At 43.6% G+C, this 5,825-nt stretch overlaps 1 long non-coding RNA gene across 1 annotated transcript in view; it reads right to left on the reverse strand.

The window, feature by feature from the left end:
* Window positions 1-1,224: 1,224 nt before the first annotated feature.
* Window positions 1,225-5,825, reverse strand: part of LOC117513396 — a 9,236-nt gene continuing 4,635 nt past the window's right edge. Inside the window, exons 2-3 of the long non-coding RNA XR_004561610.1 lie at window positions 4,359-4,364; window positions 1,225-1,347 (exon numbers count right to left, since the gene is read on the reverse strand). This is a non-coding gene — a long non-coding RNA (uncharacterized LOC117513396). The remainder of the gene's footprint in view (window positions 1,348-4,358; window positions 4,365-5,825) is intronic.

Consider the following 5,825-nt stretch of genomic DNA (forward strand, 5'->3'; position numbering starts at 1 on the left):
AAATAGATCACTGTGCCAAGGAGGGAATCTCTTTAGGGTCAGTGACCCTATGGCCTTGTTTAGAGAAGTGTTTCATAAATGTTAAAAAATTCATATATTTGCAGTTTAGTTGAATAATAAATTAAATTTTGTCTCATTTGTTTTTGTCTATAAGCACATGTAATATCAATATCAGTGCTCAGATGACAGTAGCTTCTGGGAAAGGTGCAAGTTGCAATAAACTGTGATGCCAAGCGCTAAGGATACATGCTATCCAGTCACAGCAGATGAAACTTTTTTACTACTGAGCAAACATCATCTTTTTTAGGTTCAATGATTCCACGGCGTGTAGATGTTATGGCGTCAGTGACCCCATGGCCTTGGCGGAGGTTTGCACTCTCTGAGTGCTTCTAGTTTATTTTATTTTTTATTCATTTATAAAGGGACCGTGTACAATAAAGAACATAAAAGTTTCCATTTTGTTGGGAAAGTGTAGTGACACGGACCCACAACAGGGGGCGCAAATGAACGGTCAATAGATGAGCCAAAAAGTAACAATTTAATGTTGTGAAATGTGCACAACGATTATACAGACAATCTCAGAATATCATAACAGTCAATACACAGAGGTGACGTGTGGGCAGGCTCGAGGATAGAAGACGTCTGTCCTGAGAAGAGCCGGAACCACATGATTTCCGCCGCCCCAGAACCTGGTGAATACTGGAGCCGCCAAGTCCCGAATTCCCAGGTGATCACCGTCCCCGACTGTCGGATCTGGTACTGCTGGCGAAGAACAAAGACAGTCAAGTGTGGGTGTGTGTACACCCAGTAACAACAACGGTGGGAATGCCACCTCCACCTCTCACTCAATACTTGCAGCGGTCTCAGCTGAAAAGGAGCGCCGTCATGCACAGCCTCCTCAAAAACGACCGGTTCTCCTGCAAACACTCACAATAAACAGATTTACAAATGGCTGATGATATTACCTCCTATGAAGTATGATATCTCGGCAACGAGGTGGAGATGACGTCTGGTCTTTATGGAGTGAGATGATGTTGAGTAGATGGGTGACAGCTGTCAAGAGGTAATGAGCGACAGCTGTCACCCCCGGCTGTGTCCATGGCGGCAGCGCCCTCTCGTGCCTGAAGCCCGCACTTCAGGCAGGGCGCCCTCTGGTGGTGGGCCAGCAGTACCTCCTCTTCTGGCGGCCCACACAACACATTTGATGCATTGTACCAGAGTTCACTTAAAGCTAATTTACATCTGCAGTCCCTTGGCAGGTCACAATTAAAACATAACTAAAAAAACATCACATAACACATGAAGTCAAAGCTGCAGAGCTGGAAATCTCCCACACAGATGGAAACACTCACATTCACACATTCATATTTGACATAATATTTCTAAAATCAGTGGTTACAGAATTGAGTGTCTTTCAGTAAATGTTTCAGTTTGTTCTTGAAGCTTCCAGTAGAATCAGAGTTGTTGATGGTGTCAGGGAGAGCGTTGGTTCCTCTGATTCGTGTGAAAGCTGACTGACCAAAAGCAGTACGATGGAAAGGCACAGAACAGTCTCTTATTGAAGATATTCTGGTAGATCTTATAGACCGCACTGGACGAATATTAACAAATCGACATAATGGGGAAGGAGCCGAGACATTTAAGATTTTAAACGTAAGATACAAATTAGAAAACAGTTTCTAATTCTCAAAACTAAGCAGATGAAGCTTTTCTAGAATCCTGCAGTGGTAATACTGCATAGATTTTTGTTATCTAGAGTTTTTAAGGTTTGTTTCTACAGAGATTGTAGTAGTTTCATGGCTGTTTCTCCAGCCTGCCTCCAACATGTGATACAGTATGGCAAATGAGAAAGGATCATAGCGTGCATGAAGGTCTTTGCAGCAACCATTGAAAGACAGACTCTAATATGTCTAAAATGTATCAAATTATATCTGATGGTTTTGGTCATTTTTTTCACGTGACTTAAAATTCAGATTTGAATCAATTACTACTCCAAGATATTTAAACTCCCTCACAATGTCGATCCTCTCAGCTTTTATGACAATTTCATCACTCACACATTGGTTGGTTTTAGAAAAGACCATATCTTTTGTCTTATGTTAAGGCTGAGACATGACTGGTCAGGCCACTCTGTGATCCTCTCCATAGCAGCTGTCAGCTTCCTAGCTGCTAGTTCAGCAGTTTTTGCACGTGTATAAAGCAGTATATCATCAGCATACAATTGCAGATCCATGCCCTGACACACCCGTGGCAGATCATTAATATAAGTTTATACATTAATAATATATAATGCAAGTTTTGCATTTTGCATCACCACTCATAGCTTCATAGTGTAGAAGAATATTCTTTCAGCAAAACAGATCAAATCTAGGCTTGCATGTGAGATATATCTTCTGGCAATTTGTAGCTGAGCTTTCAGGTCTTCTTTTTAAGAAAATCCTCCTCTACACCACTTCATCATGAAGCTGGATGACTGGGCACATAAAAAATCATATGAAATCAACAATAATGACTATGCAAGAAGAAGAGTGAGGAAAGCCACCAAGAGAAGGATTTTCTTAAACAGAAGACCTGGAAGTTCAGCTACAATTTGCCAGAAGGTACATCTGAGATGCAAGCACGGGTATATCAATCAATCAATCAATCAATCAATCAATCAATCAATCAATCAATCAATCAATCAATGTCCTTTATTTAACCAAGTAAAAAACTCAATGAGATTTTAACCTGGTAAAATCACACACCTCATGGTTGTGAGCTAGAACATTGTTGCCAGTATGAATTATCATGTGGCTTTTATTTTCTAAGTGGGTAGTTTGTAAGATGACTGTACACAACCCGACCCAACAAAGGCAAACCACCCTAGAGACAATGAGTTGGGAATACATGCTGATAGACAGAAGGCACAGTTTGACCTCCACTGAATGCTGGGGCAACATCAGCTGAAGTGGGGGTGGACAGCTTCCCCATGACATCATTTGTTGGGGGGAGGCAGATGCCACCGGGGAGCCATCCGCCCCTGCAAGAAATGATGTCATCGGGACGTCAACCAGCCGGACCGTTGGGACATCAGCTGAAGCAGCGGTGGACGGCTCCCAATGGCATCATTGGTTGTGGGTGTAGACGGCTCCCCGAAGGCATCTCTCAAAGAAGAACCAGCCGGGCTGGGAGCGACGAGCTGAAGTGGGGGCAGATGGCTCCTCCATGACATCACCCATTGTGGGGAGCGGACAGCTCCCCAATGGCAACTTCCAAAGAAGAATTGGCTGGGCCTGCGGCACTGTCCACCGGTGCAGGGGCTGATGGCTCCCCATTGACGTTGTTGGCAGTGTATCCAGTCGGACCTGTGGTGACGTCTTCGGCTGCAGGGATGGCCTGATCCATGGGGACATTGTGGAGTGAGGAGGTGGCCTGCTCCTCTGTGGTTTTTACCAAAGGCTGGAATTGTAAACCCCCTCGGTGACATCTGGAGCAGGACCAATCGTCTCCATTTCCCCCAAATGGACTGCATTTGGACTACATTTATATTGCGCTTTTCCATCTGCATGAGATGCTCAAAGTGCTTTACACGTCAATGCCTCACATTCACCCCGATGTCAGGCTGCTGCCATGCAAGGTACTCACTACACACCAACCTGCACAATGGTTAAGATGCCCCGTTTCCTCTCTGGAGCCAAGAGGCAGCTCTACTGAGGAGCCCGATAGTTTCTCCAGGACTGGACCTGAAGCCAGTGTCGACTGGCGGAATGTTGCCTTGGTGACACCCTCTGGCGTGGACGGCTCCTCCGATCCTGGAACTGGCAGCCCCTCAAAAACATCTGCAGGAGCAGGGCAGATCATCTCTGTCGCCTCTGTTATGCCACCTGACCTGCACACCGGACTGGAAGAAAAAACAGAGTTTTTTAGGGTTCCATCACACCCACCTCAGAGTCAGGAGGTGGCTCTGCAGGTGTGTCCTCTGGGACTGGTCCCAGTGCAGGCACTGATGGACAGTCCGAGGTTCCTGTGGCTTTTGGCTGGTGGACTCTCCCCTCTGTTGGCATTGGAGCTGCTTTTTTTCTTTTTTCGTTGTGCCCCGCCTGAGCTGCCAGTGGTGTGAGGCGCAGGCAGAGACCACGGAGGATTGGCCAGGGTCGTAAGCAGTGGTGGTGTGGAGACCACCAGCGACCACAGCCAGAATCCTGTGTCAAGGAGGGTGAGCTAGGAGGTGTGTCTGAAGGCGGAGATATGGTGGCAGGGAGGCTTCGGATGGTGTGAGAGAGCGCGGATACCGAAACCTGAAGAGAGACTGGGTGCGATATGACCAGAGGTGCCTGAAATTTTTTTAAGCAGTGTAACAGCAGTGAAAACAATTAAACAACAGTCTCAGTTTTTCAAAAAAGTCCTTTACAGCGTCCAAATTGGGGGGGGGGGCTGCCTGCAGGGTTCAATTTGGCTGGTCTGTTCTGTTACGGTCGGAACAAGAGCAAAGACAGTTTGAACCCCAAAAACACGCAGCCAGGAGGCAGGAAGTGTGGATGTAAAAATGCTGTGCTTTAATAAACCAACGTGGAACCAACATACGAGACACATGGAGGACCAAAGGCAGGAACCAGGAGCTGATTAAACAGGTGGCAGGAACACAGTGGAGGTTAATCATGCAGACGCAATAGCGGAACCTTGAGTTTAATTTGTTCTGTGACAAAGCTCGTAAGTCAATCTGCTCATATTTCAAACAAATTTTTCCCATTGAAAATAATTAAAATAATTTTAATCCGTTCCAGCCTTGTAAAACCAAACCAAATCACTCTAAATTCTGAAAAAAATACATTTTTTAAATTAACAAATAGACATGTATACTTTACCAGTGCACAGTGGTGGGCACAATTCCAATAATCCAATAACTGATAATTATTGAAGATAATGTTTTCATTATAAGATTATCTTTTTAGATAACTTTAAAAACCATTATCGGACTAATTATCTTGTGATACATTTTAGACTAATAACGTGGTAAATAAAGCTGAACAGCTACAAATATTTATAAAACTTAAAGTCAGTTGAGTATTTACCTGTTAAATGTTTTGTAGCTGATGTGTAGTTCTACTCTCTGCAAAACAGAGAAGAGCTGCAGGCAAAGGAGAACTGGAATGACTGAACCAATCAGTGTTTAGCAGAAGCACATTTTACCCAGAATCCTTTGCCATCTGTCTGTGTTTGTTACAAAACCTCAGAATTAGTGCATTATTCAACATTAAAAGATATATGTTATATTTTAACTTTTTACAAATGACAGAATGGACATTAATGGAGTTATTCTATCAGTATTAATGTTATTTATAAATCAAAACCATAAGTCAGCATTGCTTTATTTTCCAAGACCTCTGCCTGACCGGAGCGTTGTGATTGGTAGAGAGCTGGGCTTTGCAGCTGCTCTCAGCTTGTGTCTGTGCTAGAAGCCATGTAGTAAACAAGAGCTTCCAGCAGTGGGCAGGATGCTCAAAGACAGAAGTGTGGGCTCATTGTTTGGGTCTGTTGTTGCTTTTAATGTTACCAGAAGCGATTGTGGTCTTAAAACTCAAATTCAGTTTGTTAGTAGTTGCAAATGTACCAGAGACAATACTGGAATTTATCAGTTATCTGTAACTTCCGATACACTTTTGGGTGGTTTATCGGTTTATCTTTGTCAAAGATGACTTTTCAGTTATCTGATTATCTGTTATCGAAGTTAATTTTTTTGGTTATCTGTGCCCACCACTGCATGTGCATAATAAATATATCAATCAATCAATTTTTTTATATAGCGCCAAATCACAACAAACAGTTGCCCCAAGGCGCTTTATATT

The sequence above is a fragment of the Thalassophryne amazonica genome, chromosome 7, assembly GCF_902500255.1.
Source record: "Thalassophryne amazonica chromosome 7, fThaAma1.1, whole genome shotgun sequence".
In the NCBI taxonomy this organism is placed as follows: Eukaryota; Metazoa; Chordata; class Actinopteri; order Batrachoidiformes; family Batrachoididae; genus Thalassophryne; species Thalassophryne amazonica.